General features: G+C 42.0%; 1 protein-coding gene and 1 long non-coding RNA gene across 2 annotated transcripts in view; one reads left to right on the top strand and one right to left on the bottom strand.

Moving 5' to 3' along the window:
* LOC108091800 (hemicentin-2) overlaps window positions 1-12,668 on the bottom strand; it is a 70,596-nt gene that overhangs the window by 19,312 nt on the left and 38,616 nt on the right. The window lies entirely within an intron of this gene.
* Window positions 1,907-2,565, top strand: LOC108091802. Its single transcript, XR_001771417.2, has 2 exons — window positions 1,907-2,016; window positions 2,073-2,565. It is a non-coding gene; the product is annotated as an uncharacterized LOC108091802 (long non-coding RNA).

The following is a 12,668-nucleotide window of genomic DNA, read 5'->3' as shown; positions in this document are numbered from 1 at the left end:
AGGTCCGCTAAAACGCATGCTATTTGCTGAATTGCCAATTAACTGGCAATTTCGGCTAAAGCGGACCGAAGCAGACCCATCGAATCCCCATCTTGCCAATCCCCTCAGCCAAAGCAATTGATTTTATCCGTCTGGGCCTTTATTTCTGCCCCATGACTGAACAACATTTTAGGTATGATATTAATTTTTGGTGGTAGCTTGACAGCGAGAAATCGGCTTTCGAGTTTTGACTTGACATAATTGCGCCTGCCGTTGACAGTTTGATATTCCTTTCGGTCTGCAGCCTCGAGACCTCAATTTCAGACAAATCGATGGTTAAAAATGCTAAAGATGTGGTTAAGATGAACTAACACTTAAAGTGATTTAAATATAATGGTAAAAAAGGGTTGCTTGTAACTACAAAAAAAATTACACCGAAGGAACTACACATAAAATTGTAACTTTAACAGTGAATGTATGCTCAAATTATTAATTTTTACAACGCAAAAAATAATAATCTTTTAAAATATGTCGACATTTCCCACTGATGAGATAAATAAAAAGTTAGTTTACGCACAATGGAATGATAAACATGGATATATGCATTCGAAAAACGTCAGAAAAAAGTACCAGATCGGACATAACCATGGATGAATTTGTGCTCCAATTAAAACGACGAATGTAGCGTAAAATGATTTCGAGTTTGACAAGTTGTACATCAATTTAATTGGTGCCAGCCCTTGATGCCCAAAAAGGTGGCAGTGACAGTAACAGTGAGTTCCTGGCGCATGCACAGCTGAAATCAGCAATCATTTCATCTATGCCTATTTTTTGCCTTTCAGGATGTCGTTGCTGCCCCCGCTTTCCCCCCTGGCCATCGAATACGGCACTGACAAGGGGGCAAAGCCACGGCAACAGCAGGAAAAAGGAAAATAGTCGAGGAGCTGGGGAAAGTGGGAGTGGGGAGAAGAGAGTGGAGAGTGGAGAGGGAAGTGGAAAGTAGGGAGTAGGGAGCAGGGGAGCGGAGGCGGTGGCGTAATTGACAAAAGGTTTCATGCATTCAATGCCACTGCCAGCCATGCTCGTTGTCGTCCTCTGACAAATACAGCGCCCCGACTGACGGCTCGACACTCCCGGCCAAGTTGTAGGGCCGGGCCAGGAGGACATGGCCGCTGGCAGTCCAACACCACCAGCAACACCACCACTCCCACACACACATACACACACACACACATACAATCAACGCAATCGACACGCAAAAATTGGAGAGCAGCGCGCTGAAAAGATCAAAGCCGTTCAATTGTCAGTGACGACAGCCGGAGAGGTTCCTCGGATGTGGCGGGCTTTTTCGGGTGGTGATTTGTCAAAGCAGCACCCTCAAGGCTACCGCCCCCTAGTTGCCGCCCAAATGTTTAGCTCAACTTTCACCAAATAAAACAGATGCCAGAAATTTGCTTAGTTTGCATTTCCACACGAAGCCGTTGATTAACGTATGTGGCAGGAAAATAGGAGGAATTCCAATCAGGGAAAAAGAAAGCAAATTGAAAACAAGGACGAACGCAGATCAAGAACTCTTTATATCGAGGAACTTATCTTCTTCTTCACGGTTTTAATATTAATTCAATTGCAGATATTTTCATTGAATGACACAATTTCAGAGGCAATTTGGATGGGAATGAATTAATAATATTTTTAAATTTAATAGGTCTTTGCAAACCAATGCGCAATGTTAAAAAAAATCGTTAAGCCAGGTTATTCGTAAATGGTTTTTAAAAATTCAAATTATTTCACAAAAATGTATACATTTTTTCTTCATAAATTTCTTTGCTTGCATTAGGTTAATTTCGTTTTAGTTTGTTGTAGTATTTTACTATACAATTTTTTAAAAATTAATCCAAGTTATTTTGAAGAGGTTAAACAGATTGCCTTGCAACTCACAATGTTGTGACAGTAGAAAGTCATTTTGTAGATAAATAGTTATTTGGATACACACAAACAAATTCTACGCCCGGGCTGGTGATCTCTGACGAGTTCAAGGTGAGTGCAAGTCCGGTGATACTTGGTCACTTTCCACTCAACTTTTCCTATGTCAGCACGAAACGAAGATGTGCAGCCCCTGCTGCGGATCCTGCTGCGGCCCTTGCTGCAGCCCCTGCTGCAGTCCTTGCTGTTCGCCGTGCTGCAATGACTGCTGCGGGCCCTGCTGCAGTCCCTGCTGCGGCCCTTGCTGCGGCCCCTGCTGCGGGCCCTGCTGCAGTCCTTGCTGCACTCCCTGCTGCTGCGGCCCCTGCTGCTGTCAGCCGTGCGGCAAGTGCTGCGGCCCCTGCTGCACCCCTTGCTGCGCCCCCTGCTGCACCCCTTGCTGCACCCCCTGCTGTGCTCCCTGCTGTGCTCCCTGCTGCGCCCCCTGCTGCGCCCCCTTGCTGCAGCCCCTGCCGCAAGTGATTCTCGCGAGCGATGCTGATATCGAAGGCAGGAGAGGATCGCGAATGTCACCTCTAGTTCGTCGAGCTCGTTGGAGAACCGTTGAAACCCATCTTAAATTAACAACTGAGGCATTTAAATACACGAAAAGTCAAGAGCAAAGCAAAGTTTTTAGCCCCCAAAAGTGGGATATAAGGGCTCTGGAACCATCTGTTCCTCGGGCCATGTTAATAAAGACACAGATTAGACAACGGGGCCCAGGTAAAAGTTGGTCATCCCCAACTTATGCTTGCTTGTGCTGCGTAAACTTTTTGGCCTCTTCCGAAAATTAATTAAAATCAGTTACAACTTATGTGACACGAGCACACACACAAAAGAAATAACATTACAAGCCGAGATGAGTCAACTACATGACAACCAAACTTGTTCGAAAACTCGCAAGGGCAACCGAAAACTTGGGCTTAAACAAAATGTGACAGGTTACTTTAAATTTATTTAAGTTCAAGAAGCTCATAAGTAACTTTGAAAAGAAATGAATAGTTAAAGGTGTCTCAATATCACATTCAGTAATTAATTTATACCTTTTTATTATTTTCAAAATAATAATTATTGACGTAGGTTTATTATTATTTGAAGAGCAAATAGTAATCGGTTCGCCATGGTATTAAAGGCAATGCCCCACCGGAAGTTATTTACACAAAGATGGCGGCAGCTGACACAACTTTGCATACTTTAATTAAACATTTTGCAACACGCTTGTGCAGGCAAAGTGGATTCTCGTTAAATGTCTCAGAACGTAGCCTGCAGTCCTGGGCCACGAGTGAATATAACTTGTGACATGCTGCCAGAGCAGCAGTTGTTTAATCATTTCACTCGAAATGTTTTTAAGCCCGTCGGTCATTGCTTCCCATTTTCCTCAGTTTGCTCTGTTCTTTTCCTGACCTATGTGAACTTAATTAGGGTTAATTAATACTAGAAAAACACACAGACGGTCGGACATTGGGACTTACATATTGACAAAAGGCAAATTGGTATGCCCAAGAAGTAGCCTCGCACACATGTGGGATGAGGTCCTTGGCCCAGAAAGGATCTGGTCCCTGCACAGGAAATGAGTTTTCAAAGGCCGGAAGGCAGCAATTATGGCAGTCGCTTTGTGTGGACTGTTAATTGGTCTGGGAATCGACGAGGCCGACGACTTTACGATATTTCATAAATTGCAATTTTACGATGCCCTCAAATTGAAACCAAATTGCAGGCTCAACCTTGAGATTTGCATATCCAGAGCGTCCTTTTCGATCTTATCCCCCAGCTGTACCCATACAGTCCCCCTCTTCCACATTCCACATTCCCCCTACTTTCCACCGGTTTGTGTACTTTGTGAGTGTCGACGTCATGTAACGTGGCAAATCCAATTTGGCCACGCCCATGGGGCGGAAAGTAGGAGGAATCGTACCCCCGACTGCTCACTCAATCTCAATAAAGCAAAAGAAAATTTGCCCTCAGTGGGAAGGGGGAAAAAAGTGCTTTTGGCAAATTTGTTATTGGCCGGGTTCGTGCAGCATTCTTTGAGGCGCAGCCAAGGAAATTGGATGAGGCCAGGTGCCAGCTGAGATTCATCCTGTATGCAGGTAAATATTTGCCCATAGATGACTCTCGGCTTAGTGAGTTGCACTCCTGGCCCACAGCTTTTTCGGATTTAATTTTCCAACTGCTTCAGATGCTTCAATGGCCTAATTAAATTCGCTTTTCCAGCAACCGTCATGTAAAAAGATAAATCAAAGCCAATTTCATCATTGCATTTAATGAAAGTCGGAAATCTTTCTCGATAACATTTTATTTACCAACTCTGACCCACCTGTCAGTAAATATTTGATATGCGAGCTTGTGCCATTTTTAATTATGCCTCAAACAAACAATGCGACCGATATTTGGTTTGCCCGCTGCAATAATATTTAGCCAGTTGTCCTGATTTTGACTGCGACGCACTTGTTTTAATGCATAAATAAATATTTGTGTTAAAGCGAAAAAACCGCAGGCCCAACACACGAACATCATTTGAACGGCCATCCTGGTCCATATGTACTACAAAAAAAAACTGACAGGCATTAGATGTCGCTTAATAAACCCTAATAGTCTGTGGTATCGTGTCGGAGTGTCTATCAAAAACACACGTTTCGGACCGCCCGCCTTCCGTTGTTCTATTTTCCTGTTTTTCCATCTATCAATTATGCACCGAGGTCGTTGGCAAGGGACAGGGAAATTCGCTTTTATAATATTATTTGCTTTGAAACGAAAACTGTCAGAAATGACCGCAAATGTAAGCGGCGCCGGGTGATGGAAAATGCTTTTGCGACCGGTTCAGTTGCATTTGTCGGTTTGACATTTTCAGCTTGCTAACTCACAAGCGACAAAAGGAATTTCATATAATAGAATATAATAACAAAATTTTTTTTATATGAAACGATAGATTGTCAGACTCAAAATCAAAGCTAATATTTTTTGGTTAAAGAAATCAATTTTTAATACTACAAACATATTTCTGATATTTCAAAAATTTGCTAACTGACTTTGGATCTTAGAAAATTGTTTCCATTTAGCTAGTAGGTATTAGGTAGGAAGATATTGTTACTAAATAATTGTTTGCTATAAATTCCTTCCTAACACATCGTGTAATTCGCATGGGAATGATTTTCTTCTCAATTACATAAATCATCAATGTTTAAAATTATGCAGGTTCTTCTTCACAATAAAGCTTCAATTTAAGCCAAAGTTTAGCTCATCAAACTAGTTTAAAATTTCTAATGAAATTGTCTTAATAATTTTCGTTATTTTCTTTCCCTTCGGCATTAACTTGAAAGGTATTCAATTCAACATCTTGAAGATATTTTACAACTTCTTTGCCCTAATGGCGCTCATTTTATCGAAGTGGGTCAAAAAACTTACGAGATTAATTAAAATATTAATTACGCACTTGCGAAAGTAAAACAGCACAATACATATTGCCTTGTTCGCTCTTAAATTATAGTTTTCGATTAAGCTTCCAATTAGAATTATTAAAAACCCACGAATGTATAAACATAACAGCGCTAATTCGCGGAAAAACAGAATTTTTAATTTGTTTAACAAATCCCGCATAAAATATGGCAACAGAGTGCTCCCGTATTTTGTGGGTAATAATTAATGTAATGTTCATGTGCGAACTTCGCTCGGATAGAGTCATTACAGGTGCGCATGCCATGAATCTGGGTATATACTGTATAAAAGTTAGGGGGAGTGGAGTCGTGTGGGTCGTGAAACAGCTTGATATCTTTACTGCGCTCTCTACCTGTGGCTATGGTTCATCCATCATTAGTTGGACACAAAAAAGAAGGATTTTATGATGTGGTAATGGCGGCATAAAGGACTCCACGAGAGTGTGTGTGCGTGGGAATATATTTTTTATGTTTTATGCCTTTTGAGCAAACAAGTTGGCGTATTTTTGAGCTAAGCTCGCAGACATAAACTGTCGGCTGGCCCCTTCACCGGCCCACAAACTAAGCCACAACTTCCGCAACGTGTCACTCGGGCCACCCACATCATTACGACCTCCACGCCCCCTTACACATACACTACCCTCCTTCCCCCCGTTCTCCATTACACACAGATACCCACTAGCACACGTCCAGGACTACTGGCTGTACGTGCTAAGTTGTTATGGCGCTGCTCTGCGTAACTCTCTGCTCTGTCGCATAACTTAGTTTTCCACGCTTAATACAGTTTTACGGGCCACGCCTCCCGCCTTCTGCCTCCCGCCTTCCGCCAGCCGCCCACCTTCCTTGCCCGTGGAAATACTTTAAAACGCATAAAAATTCCGACACGTCGTAACCTCAGTGCTTTTAACAGCTTTTCCCCTGCTCATCGCGAGCCGGAGTCATAGTCGTAGCCAGATCCAGATCCAGATGGAGAGCCCTCGCCCCAGAACCCCTGCATATAAAACCAAACCCAGAGTCAGCAATCAACTGCACTTCGCAGGGACTCTCGCTTTGTTGCAAGTCATGCACATCAAGTGAAGTTCCTGTCGGTTGTTGTTCCTCTCACACGAGGTACGTTTGAAATAAGTGGGTATACGAGACTTGAGCGGACATGAAAACTTATACATCAGTTTTAATTTGCAGACACAGAAAGCGATATCAAAAAATCATATGCATTCAGATTATATTAAAATATTTTAACCTAATCTTAATCCCAATTTTATTATAATGTACAATAAGCGTAAAATAGCTAGGTTTTTTTATGGAATAGAAGATAAGGAAGCTTTACTAAACATTTGAAAAATTTAAAAGCCTGCATCAGACTGCCAAGTTTATTTATCGTTATAAATAACTTGTGAAAGGCTTTTCGATACAATTTCTAATATTCTGTTATTGACTAATGAAAACATTAATTTTTTATATTATTGTATATTTTATTTCGATCATAATTCGAGCTTTGACGACATTGATGAGTTGTAAAACTTCGTTAAGTAATGTTTTTCTCTACTTGAAATCTTATCTTATCAACTTTATTTCAATTATTATTAACGATAAAAAAATAGTATAGTATAATAAGGTATCCTAGAGTCGGGACCTTCGCTTATGGCGTTTGCAATTTTTGTTTATAGGACTGATGTTGTGGTCTAGCGGACGCGGATGCTCCGTCTGTTCTGCTGCAGTTAACCTGCAAAGTAGCGCAATTTGTTGATAGCGGGTTAAATTTCATTTGCTCGCACACTTTTAATATATTTCGTTTCATGTTTTGCTCCTTTTTTCCACGCTCCCTAATGATGTTGCTGACAGGATGAGGCCGAGATAGAGCGGGGAAAATAAGACGCATGTGGAAAATGTGGCGCATCCTAAACACGTTTTGCATGAAGAATAAACGTAATTGTTTTTTCTGTGTCACAGTCGTTTATTTGAACAAGGTGCCAGCGAGAATTATGCCGAATTAAATTTTAAATTGAATTGCTGCCTGGGGAGTGATAAATATTAAACGTTTTTTACATGTTGATAACCATGTCTGGACTTCTACCCTAAGTTGACTAAAGTAAAGGTGTACTGAATATTTATTTTTCGTTTCTGACAAGTAACAGTAGGAGTAAGTTGAAAAAATTACAGATTATTATTTACATTTTCATAGAATGAGAAACCTTAAGTGTAGTCTTGCAAAAGAAAACTCTTAAATATTTTTCATAAATCCTTACAAGGAGAGAAAAATATGTTTTGCTTCACAGTTTTATTATACCCTTGCAGAGCAAAAGGGTATTATAATTTCAGTCAGAAGTTTGCAACGCAGTGAAGGAGACACCTCAGACCCCATAAAGTGTATATATTCTTGATCAGCATCACGAGCAGAATCGAAATATGTATGTACGTCTGTCCGTCTGTCCGTCTGTCCGTCTGTCTGTCTGTCTGTCTGTCTGTCCGTCTGTCCGTCTGTCCGTCTGTCCTCCTGTCGGTTTCTATGTAAACTAGTCTCTCAGTTTTAAAGCTATCTCGCTGAAACTTTCCCAAAAGTTGTGTAGTTGTTGCACGCAGTATATAAGTCGGAATGGGCCGGATCGGCCGACTATATCGGATAGCTCCAATACAAGAGAATGAAATAAAAAATTCTCACTCTATTGTTTTTCATCAGATCGACTTGAATTCTTCAAGATGGCGTTTTCTAACTGTTATTGAATTTCGGATTAAATTTGATCAAAATCGGATAACTCTATCATATAGCTGCCATAGGAGGGATCGAAAATTATATATAGAATTAATGGAAATAAATTAATAACATCGTTGTTTTTCATCAGACAAGTATGATTTTTGGAATATAGAGTGTTCTTACGACTCTTGAATTACGAGTTAAATTTGATCAAAATCGGAAAACTATATCGTATAGCTCCCATATGATCTATAGTCAAAAATATGGAAAATGAATAGAAAAATCGTCTTAGCTTCGATGTTGTCTAGCCTTTATGCGTTTTGTTCGACATATTTGATGACTGCAAGGGTATATAAGCTTCGGCTTGCCGAAGCTAGCTTCCTTTCTTGTTTCCCCATAAAACTGATTAGGTCCATGCCCACCTTACTAACCTGGTCGTTTAAACTTTTGCACAATTATATGTATTTGCATCCGTCCTTGCACCCCAGCAAACTCACCTTAACTGGTGTTGACATTAATATCACTTTACCTCAATCTGTCCAATTTACCAATAAAACTCTTGAATCTCGGCTCCAAGCTCTTTAAACTGCAATGGGCCAGGTAAGAGTGAGTGTGTGAGTTTGTTTGTTTGTTTGTGTGTGCGGCTGTGCTCGTGCCTTTTAACTTTTGCATAAAAACAACGAACGCAGCCGGCAGCAGTTAGTGGATGGATGGATGCAGGATGCAGGCCAGATCCAAGCCAAGGATGCAACTTTCAGCTGCTAAACGAAAATATAAAACACTTAACTCGACTGCAGGGGCGACACTCCCCTGCAATCTCCCCTCGAATCCAGTCAGATCCTCTCCTATGCGACACATTCAACTGCACCCCGGTTCTTTGGACTGGCAACAATTTGATGGCACTGTGCGGAGGAAGCCCTCCCCCTCTCCCCCTTCGGACTGGGCCAACAAACCCAGACACAGCCAACCCCTGGCTGTAAATTTGGGTCACTTTTTGGCAGCCAACAACAGTGAGCCGGAAGTGCTGGAAATTTGGCCTAAAAATAACATTAAATGTGTGTGCAGTTCACTGGCGTTAGCTTTTACGAACCCGATTAAGATAATGGTGGCATTTTAATGAAAAAATTAACCCAATGGTTTCTCCCTTCTTACTAAGTAAGAAGGAGGGAGAAAGCTAAGTGAATTTTAAGTAGAAGGGAGAAATTTAAGTGAATTTCACAGAGAAAGAACAAACTGTTTCCAAAGAAAGTTAATCCGGGTCAACTGGAATTATTTTAAATTAATAAGTGTGTTTATCAGAGCTTTGATATATCTTTAATTTAACATTTTTTATCTTTATCCTTCTTAAGAACACTTTAAGGTTCTTTGCTTCCTTAAAAATTCTTTATTTCCTGAAACTTTTGTTTGTCGTGCACCTGATCTTTTGATAGCCAAATTGAATTCTAATTCGGAAATTGGAGTCAAGCAGCTGGGGATCTTGCCACACTGTGCCTGCGTCACGGGTTCGGTTTAGTGGGGCATTGAAAGCGCGGCTTACAATGACCGACCACCAACTGGCAGCGAGGGACGAGTGAAAGGCTCCACGTGGCTTTAATAAATAACAGCTGAAGTTTAAATTGCCGTTAGCATAAATTATGAGCAGTTAGAGACGTTGCCTGCATTCAGTGAGCGACGCCTTTTTGGCTGCGAAAGTTCCTCCAGCAGCTCGTTTCCCTTTTCCTTCTGCCTTTCTCCATTTCTCCATTTCTCCCTCGCTCTTGTCGCTTTTTTGGCAAGCGTTCCGCTGAATGGAGGAACTGGTGCTGGTGCCACTCTTTATGCATTCGGCTATGCATAAATACATATATATATGTATATATGTTTTGGGCCAGCCAAAAAACACAAGATGAAAAGTTAGCGGCGCAAAGTGAGATTTCAATTTGGCTGGCTCGCGTTTTATGGCGCGGAGGAAGCATTGCCGGACTCATAAAGCATTTCCGGCACTCATGAATCGGTTGGGGCCCTCGAGGCTTTTGTCCCCGTTCCTAGGGCTCCCACTACCCGGAATACCCCGAAATACCCCGACTACCCCGATATTGTGATGTTTGGAGCTAAAGTTGTTTGCTTTCTTTTCGCCCAAAAGCCGAAAGCCTTAGAAAATGGAACGCCGTCTGGTGGCTTCCTGCTTCCTGCATCCATTACATCCACCTTCAAGGACACACTGGAAAAAGTGGGATAATGGACATACTTGCATAGTTTGTGGTTCTTTGAATCAGGGCTTTTCAGGGATCCATGGAATATCAAATCAAAGCTATGTAGAAAACGGAAAGAAAATGTCTTGAAATACATATTTTTGCATCGTTAGACCTCCTGAGGTTTTATTTTCCACCCTAAAAAATTTGTTTCAGTGAAAAAGAAAGCCGGGTCTCCAGCTGGGAAGCTCATTCGCTGCATACTTTCCGTTTGGCCGGTTTTGTCTCACTTTCCTAGCAGCAGCGAGTACACATTACATTTCCCTCGCAATTGTTTGGCAGCGAATAAAAGAAACCCCGAGCCACACTACCCATATCCATATCCATAGCCAAAGCCAGGGTCCAAAGTGGGTTTGTTTGCTGCGGGAAGGCGGTGGTGGGGCAGTGAGTGGGTTCCGTGGATTCCATGGAATGCAACGACCATGACAGGCCACACGGCTCAGCATGGGTTAAGGCATTCAAGTCAAGGGGATGGCTGGCATACTTGGGTGTGCATTCCGCCAAAACATTTGAATGCCAAGTATTCAAAGCATCGAAAACAGGGCTGACTGCAGGGACAAGGACATAGGCCATCCATCATTCAACGTTTGAAGCTCGACACAATCGGATGAAGGCAACACTTAATTTAATGAATATTGAACCAGTTATACCATCAACGAGACTTAGTTGAATGACAAAGCGGGAGCTAAATGGAATTCAACACGGATTGAATGCGTCCAATCTACACACATCCCGTATGCAATGTCACCAGGATAAATAAAACAAAACAAAAGGTGAGTCTAATAGCGATTTTGTTACCCTAATCTAAAATATTCAAACAGTTTTTCTATTTCTAAAATAGCTAAAATCATTTAATATTGATCATAGTCGGTTGTCATCTGATTGAATTGTATCCAATCGCTCATGTCTCGATACGTTATATTAAATTTACCCTAAGTAAGAGTATTCAAGGAAGTCTAAGGTCCTCTGATGGTGATTGTTTCGATTGCAATCGTCGGCAGGAACAGTGGCACAATAAATATAACAATCGAAACGGCAAATACTCCGAATAGGTATCCGTATATATGCACGAAATGAAAATCTCTAATAAAAAAAGACATTTCCATTACTGCGATTAAATCGTCAGGACAAAGCACACACACAAACACACAAGAACACATACAGAGAGACAGTTGGATATAGATAGGGAATAGGAATAGCAGGAGATAGAGGTGGAAAGCCATTCCGCTGCGGTCTTTGCCGAGTGGTAAGGACGAGTTCTGTGATAGGATTTCAGTTGCCTGCCATTATTTCAATTGTTGTTGTTTATATTCATTGGATTCTTTACCTCTCCCTCTCTCTTTCTGGTTTTCTATCCCTCTATCCGTCTCACTCTGGCCGTGCAGCATTATTATGAGCGTTTTATGTGCATTGCACAATCGGCCTGAAGGTTGACCATAAAATATTTTCCACCACCCATCCGATGATATCAATTTTTACGGCTGACAATATTAGCCCGACATAATTATCAATCTTTATGGGCCGAACTAAAATGGTCAGCAATAAAATGCCAAACGTAGATCGCCGATAACGAATGTCCTCGGCCGCAGAAAGGATGTCGTCCTTTGCAGTGCAGAAAATGTTGTAACACATGTGTGCACGTGCTGATAAAATTAGCAATTCGAAACCATTTGTGGGGCTGTGGGGCTGTGGGGCTGGTGTGTTGTGGTTTTCGGGGGCGGAAGGAAACCTGATATTAGCAGCAGATATATTCATGTCGACTGCTCTCGGGCGTAAAGTCATAGCGCAGCTAACGGGGCGGATGAGTGTTGCTGCCAACGGGGCGGATGAGTGCCGCTGCACCCGAGCGGTCTTGGCTGTTTGCGGTCTATCCACCTCATGGTTAGCACCACTCCCCCTTTTTCCCATTCTACTTTCCTCCTTTCCTCTTTCACCACCCACTCGCTGCGTGTCGAAGCATCTCAGTTGGAAAATGGGTGACAATTCATGACAGGGCATGAGCACTACGCGTAATTTGCATATACGGTCGCCGGTTCGTTTCGATGGTCCAATGCTCGGTTTCCCAGCCAGCCTGCTCTTTACATTTTATTTTTTTTCCCTTTCACCATCAGCCACAAATTCCCTGCCGTATTGGGCAGGCAGTTTTCGGCATTGACTTGACTGCACTTGGCCCCGTCGCATTACAAAATGCTCCTCTCATCCTGCTTGCATATTGTGATAAAAATTCCCCCTTCTATGCATTTTCCACACCGAAAACTGCCAAAAAAGGGTGGATAAAATGGGATCCTCTCGCACACATTTTAAATGCAAATGACACCCCATGGAGGGCAGATGGTAGAAGAAGAGACAAAGCGAGTTGTAGCTGGCTGT

Source organism: Drosophila ficusphila, unplaced genomic scaffold, assembly GCF_018152265.1.
Source record: "Drosophila ficusphila isolate 14025-0441.05 unplaced genomic scaffold, ASM1815226v1 contig_791, whole genome shotgun sequence".
Classification (NCBI taxonomy): Eukaryota; Metazoa; Arthropoda; class Insecta; order Diptera; family Drosophilidae; genus Drosophila; species Drosophila ficusphila.
Note: the sequence above shows the minus strand (reverse complement) of the source record. Positions and strands in the feature narration are given on the sequence as shown.